The following is an 18,880-nucleotide window of genomic DNA, read 5'->3' as shown; positions in this document are numbered from 1 at the left end:
TTCAGCTATAATAGGTACATGGCCAACACAAAACTACTCACCCATACAACCCTTCTATGTGAGTATTTATGAAGCCTTTGTACCAGGCACTACGCTAAAAGTATATTATAAATATTCTCGTTTTATCCTCATAGCAACCCTGGAAAGTAGTTTCTATTATTAACCCTAAACTGACACAAAAATTAAAAGACGTGTCTAAAGTCAAGCTTCTAGGAAGTGTTTGAGGCCAGATTTGAACTCAGGTATTTGAACCCAGCACCTATACCTGTACCATCCTGCCACCTCAGGTTTGAAGAAAATAATATCCTTAAATCATCTTGGAAGATGGTAAAGTAGGGCACGAGACTGTGATGCCCTTCAAACTGCTCCACAAAGAATCAGAAATAAGTCTGTGGAATGTATGCTAAAAGCAGCAAAAGTGAGAAAAGAATCATGAGTTAAACAGAAGAACCAGGAATAACTTGGAAGACAGGTCTCTCACCTGATGGTACAGGCACTATGGAGAGAGCAAGGAGGGACCAATAAGTAAGCCCTTCAGCCAGGGTGAACAGCCTCGGCTATTCTGATGATGTTTGAGTCTGTATCCCAGTGCCCGATACAAGTAGAGTGCACAGTCTGTGAGCCTTTGTTTCTTCTGGGTGGACACTGGCCTCAGCTCCAAGTTAACCCATTTCCCCAAAGGTAGGAGTGAACCACTGAACAGAGAGGGAATTAAGGGGTCCAGGAACATTGACTAGATCCTGACTTTATTCCAGCCTGCGGAGAGAAGGAACAAAGAAGGAGGGAAGATGCACTAGAGAGTAGTTGCTGAATGGATGAGATTCTGCTGGCTCTGTTCACTCATAAGAGAATGGATTTGCTAGCTGCCATTCCAGGTGAAAGGCAAGCTGACTTTTTGCAGTGACAAACTAGGGAAGGATGAAAGCATGGCTCAAGTTGGAGTACTTTAGAACAATCACAGACTGAGATTTGAGGTGGGGGTGGAGGTGGGAGCAGGAATTTACCTGGCTCTGGATTATAGAAAATGGAAGAGATAAATAGGTTCCAAGAATTTACTAACACAAAAAAATCCTGAAACTTCTCCACATTGGCAAGAGAGGCCAACTCAAACAACAACAACAACAACAACAACAACAACAACAAACTAAAATCTAAACCTATTGGTTTGGCAGCTAAAATTGGGGGTGGGGAGGAATGAGTAAGCCAAAGAGAAATAGCACAATTATAGACAAGTAGTGTAGGAACAGAGAAGATCTGGGTTCAAATTTGGAGGACAATGAAATTAAAATATGTATGTAGGTAAAAAACAATGAATAGCCAAAAAATAGTTTTTGGAAGAGCTAAATTTTTTTCAAAAATCAAATGAGAGAGGTTGAAGAAAAGCTATGAAAAAATAATAGCAAAACTCCTCCAAATCAAGAAAATTATGAAAGAAAAATCACATAATTAGAAAAAAGACCCGCAAAACACATGGAAGAAAACAATTAATTAAGAATTAGAAATAACCAAAGGGAAGTTAAACAACACAGTACAAAAAATAAATTATAAGAAGAGAATATAAAATATCTAATTAAAATACATCTAACCCAAAATATAAGTCTAGGAAACACAATATAAAAATTCTGGTTTCTGGAAAGCTATGTTCAAAAAAAAAGAGCTTAAACACAAGAAATCATTAATGAAAATTGTCAGAAGTTCTAGAATTAGATAATAAAATAGAAATTAAAAGAATTCACTAATTGCCACCACAAAAAGACCCCAAGATGAAAATTTAATTAATGTGGAGCTACAATCAGAATAACAGAAGACTTAACAGCTTTAACATTAAAAGAAAAATGAGCATGGAACATGTTTTTTCAAAGAACAAAGGAGTTAGGTTTACAACCAAAAATAACATACTCAGAAAAGCTGAATGTTTTAATGCAAGGGAAAAGATGGAGATCTAACTAATGAAAGGAGTTTCAATAAATCTTACGGGGAAAAAAATAACCCAACTCAGTTGAAAATTCTATATATAGAAAACATAAGACGGTAAACATGAAATAGCAATTATAAGAGGTTCAAAAAAGGTCAAATTATTTACTTATGAGGGAAAATACTATCTATACCCCTTAAGGATGAAATATTTAATTGAGTAATGCAAAAGTCTTCTTAATAATGAGAAAAACAGGTGGGTGAGGAGATAGGTTATGGAGAGGAGCAAGTCCCTTTAAGAGACTAAGGGACTAAGAGAAAGTAGGGTAGATTAAGAGAAAAGCAGGAAAGGGGATATGAAAAAAGGAAAGATTTCTAGAAGGGAGTATATACCAAGAAAAAGGAGGGCAAGGGGAAGGGATTAGGGAGGACCTCTCATGATAGAATAAGGCAGGGATTCTTAGAAGAGAGTTTAGGGTGGGGAATAAAGGGAGAGACTTTTGGAAGGGGGATAGAATAAGAACTAGAAAGTAAAGGGGAAAGGATAAAGGAGGGAGCATCAGAGAGTAAGTTTGTTTAGAACTAGAAGGGCAAAGGCAGAGGATAAAGGAAAGGCTCTGTGAAGGATTGTGAAATGGAGAGGTAGTAGACAGAAAAATTAGACATCTGAGGGAGGGATATAGCAAAAGATAAGGAAGAGAAAGACAAATAGTGAGGTAAAGTAGAATGGAGGGAAAATACTAGTAGTAATAATAATTTTGAATTGTATGGGATGATTTCACTAATAAAATGGAAGCAAAAGAATGGATCAAAACTCAAAACTTTCTGTGTTATTTACAAGAAATACACATCAAAATGAGAGACAAAAACATAGTAAAATTAAAGGAATGGAAAATAACATATTATGCCTTAGCTGATACTAAAACAATTATGAATAGCAATCACGATATCTGACAAAGTTAAAACTAATACTGATATATTCAAAAGAAATAAACAGGAAAACTATATTATTTTAAAGGAATCATAGATAATGAGGCATTTATCAATATCAAACCTAAATGTGCCAAATATTGTAGCACCAATTTTTTTAAAGGAAAAGCTAAAGGAGTTACAGATGGAAATAGGTAACAAAACAATAGTAAAAGGGAACTTCCTTTTATTTTCTCAGAACTAGATGAATATAACAAAAAAAAAAATTAAAGAGAAGTGAAAAAAATTGTTTTCTGGGGATATCTGGAGAGAATTTAATGGAGAAAGAAAGAAATATACCTTCTCAGCAGTAAAGGAAAATTTTACAAGAAAATTACTACATGTTAGAGAATAAAAGCATTATAGTTGAATGTATTAAAGCAGAAATATTAAATTCATCTTTTTCAAATTATAATACAATGAAAATGTAAATAAAGAATGAGTTAGTTAAAGAACAAGTCAAAGAAATAATTTATTTCACCAATGAAAATGATGATACAATATATCAAAACCTGTGAGATATAGCAAAAGTAGTAATGAGAAGAAAATGTAAATATCTAAATGCTTATTTTAATAAAATAGAGAAAGAACAGATCAATAAGTAGGGAAAGTAATTAAAAACATAAATTAAAAATCCTCTACCAGACATCAAACCAAATAACCTATCTTTTAAATGTAAGATCAATAGTATTGATTTTAAGAAAGGCATTGAATTAATAAATAAATCTAGGAATTAATTATGTGAAAAATGAACAAAATGGATAAATTCTTGATCAATAAACCAAACTGCTAGCATTAAAGGTGAAAAGAGTGACTATTACTACCTATGAAAAAATTAAAACAATTATTAGGAGTCATTTTGCTCAATTCATGCCAACAAATTTAACAATGTAAGTGAAAGGGAAGGAAAAAATACTCAATAGACTATCAGAGGAGGAAATAGAATATCTAAATAAACATATTAGAAAAGAAATAGAACAGGTCATAAATGAACTTCCTTAATTAAAAAAAAAGAATCAGGGCCAGGCAGATTAAAGTGAATTCTACCAAACATTTAAAGATTAACTAATTCCTTCGCTCTCTGGAATAATATAAAAAAGGATTGGTACTGATACCTAAATCAAGAGGAGAAAAAACAGAGAACAGTATAGATCAATTTCCTTTAGTAATATTGCTGCAAAAGTCTTATAGTACTAGTTAGGTGATCACAAAAATACATCATAAAGAATATACATTGTGACCCATCAAGATGTCTAGAAGTTTTGAAGAGATGATTTAATAAAAGGAAAACTAACAATATAATAGATCACATTAATAAAAAAGCAATAAAAATCATATGATTATATCAATAGATGAAGAAAAAGTCTCTGATATAATCTAATGCTCATTTCTATTAAAATCACTAGAAAACAATTATGAATTTATCTTAAAATGATATAAAGTATCAACTTAAAACCATCAACAAGTATTATTTATAAGAGAGATATGGTAGAAGTCTTCCTCATAAGCATTTCAGAGAATGGTGAGAAAATGGAAACATATAAATGTTATGTATTTTGCCAGATGTGAGAAGGGATGAGCTGAATTAAAAAAAAAAGAAAAAGAAAAAAATCTTCCATGCCCTTAAAAATAAAATAAGAGGACAACATTATTATAAGCTATAAATTTAAATAGTATTCTATTTACAGTAATTGGTACTTTCAGAACTATAACACAGTGGATTATAACAGGATTTCGGATAGAGGGATCAGTCAATCAATAACTATTTATTAAGTGCCTACCACCTCCCAAGAATTGTGTTAAATGCAGAGGTTATGAGTACTTTAAAGGACACAATGTACAAACAACAATGTTCAAACTATACATAGCATCAATTAGAGATAACTGAGAAAGGGAAGTCACCAGTATTAAGGGGGACTCAGAGAAGTTTCTTAAGATGAAATTTTAACTGGGAAATTAAAGGAAGGGAAGGAGTGGAAAGGAAGAAGGTAGGGATGAGGAGGGATGATGGGAAGCTAGTGAAAATGTCCTTAGTATTCAAATGGAGTGTCTTGTGTAAGAACAGCAAGAGAGTCACTGTCACTTCATCTCTACATACCTAGGGGGTGTGTTGTAAAATGTAAGAAAATTGCAAACATGATATAAGCAGGTTTTAATGAAATTTGGGTGTCAAATATAGAATTTTGTATTTGATCCTGGAGATGAGAAAGAACCACCGGTTTATTGAATAAGTGGAGTAGGTGGATAACATGGTTAGACTTGTGATTTAGGAAGATTATAATAGCCCCAATCCTCACATTTTATAGTGGAAGAAACAGAGGTTTAGAGGAGGTAATTTATTTGCCTGAGATTATGAAAGTGATAAGAAAAAGAGATAAAACACAAGTTAGGTTGACTGACCACAAATTCAGGTCTGTAGTCCATTCCTTTTTTCAGTACTCTGCTTGTAGAGATGTTGGTGCTCATCCATATTTATGCTGATGGAGAGCTAATGTCAAGGCCAGAAAGACATGGTCCAAATATCACCTCTGACACATACTGACTGTTTGACCCTGGCACAGTTTCCTTGTGTTTTGATGCCAAAAGATAAGTAATATAGAAGGTCATAGCCTATACTGTGGAAGGGAAGGTCTTCACCTAAAAGTTTCCTATCTAAATAGATCCTAATTAGTGAGAATAATGAACCCTGATGAAATGATCAAATTATTGGATTCATATTGCATATTTTCATGGAGTTAAACTGAATGACCATATTTTATATAATTATCATTTTAGGATATGAATTGAATTTGATTAGGAAATTCACTATTTGTACTAAGGAAGACCTAACTTTATTTATGAAATCATAGGTCTAGTGTATATCTTCTACAAATATTTATGTATTTTAGTGCTCTAAAATATATTTTTATAGCACCTGTATTCATAGTTCATAGTTTAAGTATCATTTACATCCAAGAGTCAAACAGATTTTGGTAGCTTACATGACTTTCTTATGGTCACATACAAGGGTTCTAATCTATGTCTTCTGTTTTGAAGTTTAGGATCCTTGTTATGGTAACATGATTTCTTTAATAAATTTATATGTATACATATATATGCACATATATATATCATTTCCCCCTACAATATCATTTTTCTATTAACAGCAGTTAAGAAATAAAATATATACACCCACATTCATCTTCAATTGTGGTTTTCCTTCAAAAAATATTTGGACCTTTTAGCTTTTACTCAGCTTTGACTATCCAGACTTCTTTGCTATAGCTGGACCATATCAAGTCACTCTGCTGGTGGTTTAGACTCAATGACTCAGGCCAGTGTTCTGGGAGTTTAGACTTACTATGAGAAAAGAATGAGGGACAGTTAGGTAGCACAATAGATAGAATGCCAGACCTGGAGAAGGGAGTATCTGGGTTCAAATCTTATTTCAGATACTTAGCTAAGTGACTCTGGGAAAGTCACTTAACTCCAATTATTAGTCCTTATTGGCTCTTCTGTTTTGGAACTAATATGTAGTATTTATTCTAAGATAAAAGGAAAAGGTTTAAAAAACTGATTAAAAAAACAACCTCTTTATATGGATTGAGAAAGAGAGGCCAAGAGATTAACCATTTGGGGTTCAAATATGCCCTAAGACACTTCCTAGCTGGGTGACCATGGGTTGCTTTGGAACCAATAACAGTATTGATTCTAAGATGGAAGGTAAGGATTTAAAAAAATAGAAAAAAATGACCTCCTTATACTTCACTGAACAGTTATCAAAAGGGGTTTCTTTATCTTTATTAGAAAGATACTTAAAATTATTTATTTATTTTTAAAGCTTTTTCCATGGTTACATTTTTCACTTTCTCTCACTCCCCTCTTTCCTCCCCCTTCCAGGAGATGACAAGCAATTGCACTGGTTCATATATGTATTATCACTCAATACCTATTTCAATACTATTCATTTTTGTAATAAAATAATCTTTTAAAACCAAAACTACCAGGAAATCATTATACACAGAGACTGATACACTGTGGTACAATCGAAGGTAATGGACTCCATTAGTGGCAATGCAGTGTCCCTGAACAATCTGCAGGGATCTAAAAAACACCATCCACAAGCAGAGGATAAACCGTGGGAGTAAAAACACCGATGAAAAGCAACTGCCTGACAACAGGGGTGGAGGTGATAGGATGAGGAGAGACTCTAAATGAACACTATAATGCAAATACCAACAACAGGGAAATGGGTTCGAGTCAAGAACACATGTGATAACCAGTGGAATTGTGTGTCGGCTATGGGAGAGGGAAAGGTGGTGGGAGGGGGGGGGCGGGGAGAAAAATAAAATGATCTTTGTTTCCAGTGAATAATGTTTGGAAATGACCAAATAAAATAATGTTTTTTAAAAAAACCCACCCATATAAAAGTGATGAATCATGTTTTTTCTTCTGTGTTTCTACTCCCACAGTTCTGTATTAGAATGATATTCTACTAGTGAGTTCTCTTGCCCCAGTTACCCATTGTGATACACCAGCCAAGTCTAAGAGAGGTTGTCTGGAATTCCTTATTGTTGCTTTGTACTCTGGCAATGAAGATGCACTGTCAACAGCCTGGATTTTTTATTTTCTGCGTTAACTAAGTTTTGAGATTTATTTCAATACTTTGTAGTTTCAACAGCTTTTTAAATTTAAAAGTTTTAACATTTTAGTTACATATACAAACACTTTTTGACAATTGTTTTTGAAAAATAAAATTCAGATTTTCTCCCTCCTTTCCTGAGCTATTGAATAGTCTGATCTAGTTATTACCTGTACTTTTATGTAATTCATATTTATACATTGCTCATGTCATGATAGAGGTATATATCATATATATAATAAAAATATTATGAATAATATACAGTGAAATATAGCATGCTTTGATATGTTCTTGGATTCCAACAGTACCTTCTTTGGCTGTGGATAACATTTTTATCTTGAACCCTTCATGGTTATCTCAGAGAATTGCTTTGCTGAAAATGGTTTAGTCCTTCACATATGATTAATGTATATTTCTAGAAATGTTTACATTTTTCTCCTGGTTCTGCTCACTTCACTTTGCATCAGTTCATATAAACCTTTCCATCTCAATAGCTTTTAAGGAAACCCAAATAACTTTCAGGAGAAGGGGTTAGGATATTAATTCTACCACAATTTAGGGATATGAACTCTATTCTTTGTTCTTGTCCTATGGGAGCCAATCCAATATATTTAATTTTATATATACTTGATCCTGTGGATAAAAAAGGGTTATAGATTTTTGTCGTTTAGTTATGTATGATCAGAGATGAAAGAATCATACATTCAGAGCTTTAAGTGATCTTAAATAATAGTCTAAGCACATAATTTTGCAAATGAGAACACTGAGAAACAGAGATCAAATAACCTGAGGTCAGATGACTGTGAAATAACAGATGGATTCAGAATAAGATCCTCTGATCCCAAAAGAACAAAATGGTTCCTAAAAGTTATCTAATAATTTTATCATTTTATCCTGTAACTTGGGGTTACCAGTGGTTATCAGAAGCTGCTTCTTCCATAGCACTCATATATTTTGAGTCAATTTCCATGTTATCATATTAATGTCTACATTTTCTAATATGCATTTTCTATTTACTGATACTCCAAATTCACTAACTCATGTACTCTATAAGACATGTACTTCTCAAGTATGGATAGCACAAAGCTTTTCTGTTGTCATTCATAAGAGAAGTATACTTTGCTGCCTTTTCAAAAACTGAATTTCAAACAAATAGGGAAATTTAAGTGGTTAGAATGCATTATATGTATAGTTTTGTAAAATGTACTGTCTCTCATGAAAATGCAATGTCAGGCACATGTTGAGTACCAAATAAATGCTTCTTGATTGATTGACTGATGATAGGACTTTATTCATTTTTATAGATTTGCCTTGTAAATGCCTGTGAGAATAAATAACATTTTTAATAAATAGTCTGTGGCAGAGGCTGGCACTGGAGAAAGTGCCAAACTGAAGAGTATGTAAAATTGATCACCTCAATGGGGGAGAGGCCCCAGGAGTGCAATCTGGAGGAGGAGGAGACTCTGGCTAGGAGAGCAGTGAGCTCTCTCAGTCTTGAGAAGCCAAAGAGAAAAGTTGGGGAAAAGACTTTCTCCTGAGGGTTACCCATTTTTCCTGCTGGTGACTGGAAATCTTCCACCTCCCCAAAAACTTCCCAATTGAAGGTACTTCTGAAGAGAAACCTGAGCAGACTTTACCTCAAGGGTGCCCAGGGGTGAGTCAACCTGACTTTCTTTCAGGAGGGCTCAGGCTGCCAAGTTCTGAGGTCCCCCCACAAACTCGAAGAGGGAGGAGAAAGAGTTTAGATAGAGACAGGAACCCTCTTTCCCCACTTTCCTTTTCTCATTATTCCCTACCCATTATTCTTTTTGTATTATCTGATTGAGTTAACATTAAAAGTTATCTGTTCCTCAAGCTGAGTGTGAGTGAATAGATCAAGGGGAGAACATTTGGTCTTAAGTAGTGGAGGGGGGGGGGGACTTCCAGTCAATATGGCAGCTTAGAGAGAGCTAAAGTTCATTTCTCCAGAAACCCTACCTAACCGATCTTAAACTGTATGCTCCTAGGACACCGAAATTCAAAACAAACAACAGGATAGATCCCAGGAACCTCCTACTGGACCTGGATCAAAAGGTAAGGCCCCCCAAAAGCCAGAACCCGAGATCACTCGGATCTAAGGGGTAGGCAGAAGGAAGGTCCCAGGACCCATCCCCCCAACCCAGAGTGCTGAGTCCGAGGCAGCAGCGGGAACCTAAGAGCCAGCAAAAGGACCTCAGGGCCAGCTATTCTGAAGGCTGCATCCTGAAAACAACCTGAGCCAGTCACGGGGGCACCCAGACAGCAGGGAAACAGAGAGAGACAGAAGGGAGCCTGTAGCCCCCTGGCTAAATCCTTCCAACCGCGTCTCATGGAAGGTCCCTGCTTTAAGACACACTCAGTCCAACCCAGCTGAAGTTAATCCTATCAGGAGCCCTCGGAGCTCCAGGAAGCCTCAGCCCCTCCCCCCTCAGAGTGAAGGCCCTTTTGGCCCACAAAGGCTCTGAGATACCTTGCAGAGAGTGCCAAGCTAGGCTCAGAGCATGGAAGTAAGGTAACGAAGAAGCATTGGGAGAGAACTGAGAGCAGTAACTCCCATGAACGGACAAGGAAGGGAAGAAGGAAGGAAGGAAGGAAGGAAGGAAGGAAGGAAGGAAGGAAGGAAGGAAGGAAGGAAGGAAGGAAGGAAGGAAGGAAGGAAGGAAGGAAGGAAGGAGGGAAGGAAGGAAGGAAGGAGGGAAGGAGGGAAGGAAGGAAGGAAGGAAGGAAGGAGGGAAGGAAGGAAGGAAGGAGGGAAGGAGGGAAGGAAGGAAGGAAGGAAGGAAGGAAGGAAGGAAGGAAGGAGGGAAGGAAGGAAGGAGGGAAGGAAGGAAGGAGGGAAGGGAGAGAGTAAAGGAGGGAAGGGAGAGAGTAAAGGAGAGAAGAAGGGAGGAAGGGAGGAAGGGAGGAAGGAAAGATAGATGGAAGGAAAGGATGAGGAAGGTGAAGGTCCATTTACTTTTGGTCTGGATTTCTGATTTTATCAGTGTATAAACACACAGGTTTGAAACTCTATCTACTAATGTTAATATCTACTTCTCCATAATTAAGAGATTTTCTTAAGTTCAGAATATAAAGTGACTTAGTTTCTTCTTAGAAATTGTGTATTTCAGAGACTTTCCTTGTACCGAAGTCATCCTTACTGCAAGTCAGACTTCCTATATTTTTCCTATTAGTAATTCTAGAAATATTTTATATTTGATGTGTTCATAGCACAGGTCATTCTAACCCCATAGTATACTTTTCCAAAGCTTCCAGTAGCTCCTGACATCTAAGCTAATCTTCTATTTAGCACTGAAGGCCATTTACAGTCTTGCCCTAGACTATCTTTCTGGCTTTCCAAATATTTCTCTCCTTTACATATTCTATGTTCAAGTCAAACTTATTTGATAAGTCTAAAATGCATTCTACTTACATAGCGATAATAACAAGGGATTTGCAACAATGACCTCTAGATCCTCAGCAGCAAGAAAATTATAATCCTTTGAAACACATTGTAGAAATGCTAGCTTCTTTTAATATTCAGCTCAAGTGGCACCTCCCATGCAAGCCCTAATCTAACCCTACTTTATTTTGACTTCTTAATATCTTTGTAAAAAAGATACTTTATAAATATCTTCCCTAGACCTAGAATTAATTGTTATTGAGAACTTACTGGTAAAGAAAATTACCTTTACTAAAGTTGATAGATACATTCTCTGGGACTTAGTCTTAGAGAGTTGCTTATTATAGAATAGTTAAATAACTTGCCCAATCTATTAGAAGTGGAACTGAACCCCAATGTCCACAGTTCCATGGTTAGCTTATTTCCAATATGTTATATGATTTTCCGTTAGCCTTGAATATTTTATATTTTTGCTTATATGTATTTATGTTGTTTTCCCACCAATAGAATAAAAGTGACTACTTTATCCTTGGTTTTATATTCTAGTATCTAGTTCAGCAGATAGTATATAATATTTAATAAATAAAGGAATAAATGAATAGATGAATGAATATGGAAAGAGGCCAGCCTTCACGGTCTTCAATTTTGCATTAAGTCTGCCATTCTGGGCTCAATATCTTCCTTCTGTAGCTGTCTAACCCACAGGAATTCAAATTTGCATGGCAAGTCGACTGCATACTCCTGGGTAGGGTAATGCTCTTTAAGTCACCTTGGAAGACTTACACTGTGTATATACTCAGATAAGATTAATTTTAATATCTCTGAAGCCAATAAATGCCTTTTTGGAAGAATAGTCCCACATAGAGGAAGGAATAGGTTTACCTTTTTTTTTTTATAAATCAGACTGTATTTTAGACAATACAATTTGATTGTTTTCCAATTGTCTATTTTATGACTTGTATTAGCATTAATTAATAACTCCTGTTGCCCAGGAATGAGTCAACCTGACTTTCTCTCAGGGAGTTCAAGCTGCCAAGGCCTGAGTTCCCCCCCAAATTCGAGGAGGGAGGGGAATGGGTTTAAATAGAGAACAGGAGCTGAGGTAAAGTCTGCTCAGGTTTCTCTTCAGAAGTCCCTTCAATTGGGAAGTGTTGGGGGGAAAGATTTACAGCCACCAGCAGGAAAAATGGGTATCCCTTAGGAGAAAGTCTTTTTCCCGACTTCTCTATTTGGCTTCTCAAGACCAAGAGAGCTCACTGCTCTCCCAACCAGAGTCTTCTCCTCCTCTGGATTCCACTCCTTTGACCCCTCCCCCATTGAGGTGATCAATTTCACATACTTTTCAGCCTCACACTTTTTCTCCAGTGCCAGCCTCTGTCACACTTAAGCCTTGTTTGTCTCAGTTTCCTCATCTGCAAAACGAGCTGGAAGAGGCAATAGCAAAACACTATACTCTTTCAGTCAAGGAAAAACAAGATGGAGTCATGAAGAGTTTGACACTTCTAAAAAATAACTAAATAGCAACAACCAATGATCTAATGGGTCATGATGTGACACATGAGGAAAATACTCCCTGGCAAGAAGATTGGAGATCTTAACCTAAATCTTCTACTAAGATATATCAAGTCAAGGTAAGAAGTAAATATTCAATGATTACTGTATGCTAGGCACTAGGATTCAAAGAAAGGCAAGATCAAAAAAATAATCACAGTCCTTCTTCCATAGAATCCATAGTCTCATAGAGGATCCAACATACAAAGAACTACATAAAATTACACACACACACACACACACACACACACACACACACACCACCACCACCACCACCACCACCACCACCACCACCAACAACAACAACAACAACAAAACAAATCTCCATAATCAGCAGATTACCAGTTACTAGTGGCCTTGGTCAAACTTTTGAATTTTTCCAAATCTTAACATTTTAATCTGCAAATTTAAGATTGGACTAAGTGCTTTATAAACTCTTTTCTGTCTTTTATATTCTGTAAAATCCCTGCCATTTTCCTGATTATTTTGTTTCAGCCATTGACTTGTCCTCTGCCTCTTTCCTGATATGGCTTACAGAAAGAAACAACAAAATGAGAAAGCATTATACTATCCTGTAGAGAGCTCAGAACTACTCTGGAGACTTCTAAGGCAGCAGCTGTCTGGAACTTACAAATCCCCAGGAAGCTAAATGGAGGTAGAAATGATTTCTCCTTGGGCTACCTAATCTATATTAAGGAAAGAATCAAGATGGTATTCAAGGAAACCAAGTTATCATTTAATATGAATATGAGCATGACCACTTCAGCTAGAATGTTGTTTCTACATCTTAATGGGAAAAAATAACGGTATTCATATTGCTAAACGACTTTCTGTTAATGTTCAAATAAACAACCCATATCCTTTTTGTCAATTCGTATTTATTCCTAACAGGCATCCATAGGGTCTTCATATTGAAAATTATTTTCTTTTTGCCTTTTAAAATTTATTTTATTTTATAAATTTGTATTTTTCCAGATTACATGTCAATACAATTTATTAATATTTACTTTCTCATATTTTGCAATTAATTTTGTTCTTTCTTCACCTCTTATCCCACTATCTCCCTAAGAAACCAGGTAATATAATAGAGATTGTACATATATTATCATATCATATATATCTGTATGTTTTCCATGTCATAAAATAAGTTTATTGCTTACACTAGAGAAAAATGTATGGAGGAAATAAAGTAAAGAAAGGTATGCTTCAATTGGCATTCAGACTCTCTTCCTTCTATGGCAATGGGTATCTTTTTTTTTTTTGGCAAGTCTTTTGTAGTTGTCCTGGATAGTGCTTCATTGATAATTAACTCATTCATAGATAATCATCATACATTATAGTTTTTTGCTGTGTAAAATGATCTCCTGGCTTTGCTCACTTCATATAATTATTTTGAATATTTTGTGATCATCTTGTTTGTCATTTCTTATGGTACAACTGTGTTCCAATAGAAGTATATGCTACAACTTGTTCAACCATTCCCAAATTGATGGACATCACTTCAATTTCCAGTTCTTTGCCACCATAAAAAAAGAGCTACTATAAATATTTTATGCAGGTAATTTCTTTTCCTCTATCTTTAACCTTTTTAGTATACAGACTAGTATTTCTGGGTAAAAGTGTGACTGCGAAAATGTGTAAATGGCCAAACTCTAAGGTTTTGGCCACACTGGTAAAGATAATTTTTAGTGTCTTGATTTAAATAAAAAATAAGTGGTCGCCATGGGAAAAATTCCCAAATATGAAAAATACCCAAGTCAGCTGGGTTTTATGGAAATTTTTAATTAACATAAATGAAAGAATTAAGGGAAGAAAAAGATTAGAAAGATTAGTTTATAGTAGAAAGGGCCTAGGCCAATTGGCCTAGGCCTTAAGAGAGACTAGTCATCTTTTATCAACTCACCACAAGATTTGTCCCAAGCAAAACTCCAGTCCTTCACTGAAATCCTCAACTCCTGAACTGAGTTCAGAGACCCAGCTCCAAGCTCCTCCACCTCCAGAGATAACTCCTCCAAACTAACTCCAAATTCCCAACAACCATTCAGAGAGAGACCAGCTCCTCTTAAAGAGAAATTTCTCTTATGTCACCTACTCTAAATTTTCACATCTACCAATCACAGTAGATGTTTTCCCCAGTACTGACCATTCTTAGTTCACATCTTCTTTTAGGTAGACTAAAACTTCATACCTCTTTTGTTAAGCTTGCCATTTGTAAGTTGCTTGACCTTTTAGTGATTAATTTTACCTTCAGAGGTACTTAGCACCCTTTTGTATTAGATCTAAAAATAGACCCAGCTTAAGGTTCTAGCTTTACTATAAGTATGAGTTAGGGACTTTTTCATTGTTCCATCTGGAGTTTACAACTTTATCTTCCCCTAAAGTATGCCTAAGTGTGTTTGGAGTAATGTTAGAATTCCCAATACATTCCTGACCAAGTACGTTCATTGTTTAAAATGGAAAATAGCCTTAACCAAATGTTCCAAGGTAGACTGAGAAGTTTTAAGATTCACAATTCCCTCTGATAATCATTGGGAGACTAGTCTCCACATTGATCATTGTACATAATCATCTTGGAGTCCTAAAGCACTTCTAACTACAGATTTATACAATATTCAATTTTCTTAAGAGGAAATTGGAGTAGTTAGGGAGGAATAGAAAAGAAAGAAAGCAAAACCAATGTTTTGCTAGGTGCATTGACAGAAAACCAAATTAGGGGCAGTCCCTTTTGGCAAAAATGTGTACATTTACAATAAATGTTTAATCAAACTTCAGTTCAATCAACTACACCTGAAGTTCATTCTTGATCTTCTTGCTGTAGTGTAGGTTTTCTGACATCTTTCTGCAATAGTTCCTTCTCTGGATTTAGGAGTTAGCAAGCTTCTTCCTTGAAGATCTTTCTTGAACAAAATAAAAATCTTGCATTTTATATTAAAATACAATCTCAAACAAAAAAATCAAAAATCTTGGATTTTAAGTTAAAATACAAAAGCATATGTACAGTTTGATCAACTTTAGATATTGTTCCAGATGGCCCTCTAGAATGGTTGCCTCAATTTTCATTTCTACTAATAGGGTATTAATATCTCAATTCTACCATATCACCTCCAGTTTTTATTATTTTTCTGTTTTGACTTGTTAGACAGTCTAATGGGTGAGATGGTACTTCAGAGCTGTTTTTAATTTGCATTTCTCTAATCAATATTGATTTGGAGAATATAGTTAAGGAAAGTTTTAATTTCTTCATCTGAGGATTGCCTTTTCATATTATTTAAACATTTGTCAATTGGGAAATAATTATATTCTTATGGATGTGAATAAATCCTCTATATATCTGAGAAATAAGCCTTTGACAGGGAGTCTTGCTATGAAGATTGTTCTCCCAGTTTCTTGTTAGCCTTTTAATCTTTTTTTGCATTGATTTTGTTTATGCATAAATGTTTTAATTTAATGTAGTCAAAATTATCTATGTGGTTTTTTTAACTGAAATTCTTCCCTTATTCAGGTGTGGCAGGTAAGCTACTTTTTAACTTCTTAATTTGTTTCTAGAATAATCTTTTATTTCTAAACCATGTATCCATTTTGACTTTACCTTGATATATGGAACAAAGTGTTAGTCATTATCAAATTTCTCCTATTCTGTTTTCCAGTTTCCCAGCAGTTTTTTTTTTTTGGTCAAACTAAGTTTTTCTTCCAGGAGCTTGGATCTTTGGGTTTATCAAATAATAGGTGATTGTAGTTATTTACCATATGTTGATAGCCCAATTTATTCATCTGGTCCTCTATATGTGACAGAGACTGGTACTAGAGGAAAAATGCCAAGCTGAATATAGTATGTAATTGATCACCTCAATGGGGGAGTGGCCCTGGGAGTTTTGGAATCTGGAGGAGTAGTAGACTATGGCTGGTAGAGTGAGGGGCTCTCTGTCTTCAGATGCAGAAGAGAGAAGTTGGGAAAAAGACTTTCTTCTGAGGGTTACCCCCTTTTCCTGCTGGTGACTGGAAATCTCCTCCCCCCAACACTTTCCAATTGAAGGGACTTCTGAAGAGAAACCTGAGCAGATTTTACCTCAGCTCCTATTGCCCTGGGGTGAGCCAACCTGACTTTCTCTCAGGGGCCTCAGGTTGCCAAGGCCTGAGTTTCCCCCAAAACTCGAGGAGGGAGGGGAAAAGGTTTAGATAGAGACAGGGATCCCTTCTCCCCATTTTCCTTTTCTCATTATTCCCTGCCCATTATTCCTTTTGTATTATCTGATTGAGTTAACATTAAAAGTTATCTGTTCCCCAAGCTGAGTGTGAGTGAATGGATCAAGGGGAGACCTTTTGGTCTCGAGTATTGGAGGGGGGACAAGAGGGACAAGAGCAAATTGGGGAGAGCAGTTTTAGCTAAGGAGGGAAGGCAGAAGGGGGAAAATCTTCAAACCCCCTCTCCTCTCTCTGAGCCAACCCTAAACATTTGCTGTCTCCCCCTAACCCTAGTTTGAGAAGGGGGGTTCCCTCTCCCCCTCTCCATACCAAAAGTCCAAACTTCCCTTGGGGCACAAACTTCCCTCTTTTTAATTTTTTTAATATGACCCTATTTCTTGGCCAGTACCAGATTGTTCTGATGGTTGCTGCATCACATTCTAGCTTGAGGTCTGGTATATCTAAGTTGTTTTCCTCCATATATATATTTCCATTAATCCCTTTAGTATTCTAAAGTTTTTTTTTTCTTCCACGTGAATTATGCTATTCTTTTTCTATTTCTATGAGATATTTTTGAGTAGTTTAGTTGCTTTGGCATTAAATAAGTGAATATTCTTGTAGAATATTTAAAAAGAAAAATTGATATTTTTATTTATATTGTTTTAGCCTACCCGTGAATAATTAATGTTTTCCTATTGTTTAGATCTGATCTTATTCATGTGAAAAGTGTTTTGTAGTTATGCTCATCTAGTCACTGGGTTTCTCCAGCAAGTAGATTCCTTGGTATTTTATATTGTCTTCAGATATATTACATGTGATTTTTCTTTGCAAGAAGTATATTTAAGCAGCTCCTCATTTTTATTAGGTAAAGAATCCCTTTAGTTTGATACTTTGTAACAATGTGAATTGTAGTAAGAATATAGCTCCAGACAAGAGCTTATATATATATATATATATATATAATCAAATTAAGAATGTAATCCCAGAGCAATATCTCAGTTATAATTTAAAATGTATGTATCAATATAGTCATTTTAAGCATGTTATCATATTTAACATAAATAAGTTACTATGTTAATCAGAAGCTTGTTAATTCATTTTATAATGTACTCTAGGCAAACTAGTAAATGTAGGATGTTACAGAGAACAGAATTGACTTAATGATCACAGAGACCAGGATATCTGGTGGTCTCTGACAACTTTTGGAGACCTTTTTTTTCAAGGGATTGAGGATAGATATCAAATTATCTCTCAGCATCTTATTTTTACATCTTTTTATCTCTTATTGTTGGTCTTTATTATTAGTAGAAAAGTGGGCATCATTTCATCTTTTAATTAATCTTAATTAATTACCATAATCATTTAAGGTAATAATTTAATTATGAATATTTAATTATGAACCAGAATCTTGAGATTCTTATTTTGATGGCACTATAGATATTTCATATATAAAAATTGTTATTTTCTGGAGCTACATATGACATGTGTATATATAAATACACATGAACACTGAGAGAAATGTCTCTATATCTATATACAGATATCATAGATAGAGGTAACATGTACATAGGCACCTATCATGACATCTATCTTGATGTCACATTCTGTATAGACATTCCACTGTTGATCTTTTTTCTTTTTTCCAATTGTTCTTTGAAAATATCAACTATTATAAATCATCAGCATTTCTATATATTTCCAACACATTTCAGCAGCAAGAGTTAGAAAGAGAAATTCCATTTAAAGTCACCCTAGATAATATAAAATATTTAGGAATCTATTTGCCAAAACAAAAATAGCAACTCTATGATCATATGATCATAACTACATAATTAAAACACACAAATAAAACTACACAATTAAAATCAGATTTAAACAATTGGAAAAACATTAATTGGTCATGGGTAGGATGAGCTAAAATAATAAAAATGTCAATCCTACCCAAAATTAATTTATTTATTCAGTGCCATACCTATCAAACTACCCAGAAACTTTTTTTATTGAATAAGAAAAAATTTAACAAATTTTATTTGGAAGAACAAAAGATCAAGAATATCAAAGGAAATAATGGAAAAAAAAATGTTAAGGATGGAGGCCTTGTAGTACCAGATCTTAAACTGTATTATAAATCAGTGGTCATCAAAAAAATATGGTACTGGCTAAGAGACAGAAGGGAGGAGAAAAGCAGAATAGACTTGGGGTAAATGATCTCAACAAGCTAATATACAATGAACCCAAAATTC

Source organism: Monodelphis domestica, chromosome 6, assembly GCF_027887165.1.
Source record: "Monodelphis domestica isolate mMonDom1 chromosome 6, mMonDom1.pri, whole genome shotgun sequence".
NCBI classification, from domain to species: domain Eukaryota; kingdom Metazoa; phylum Chordata; class Mammalia; order Didelphimorphia; family Didelphidae; genus Monodelphis; species Monodelphis domestica.
Note: the sequence above shows the minus strand (reverse complement) of the source record.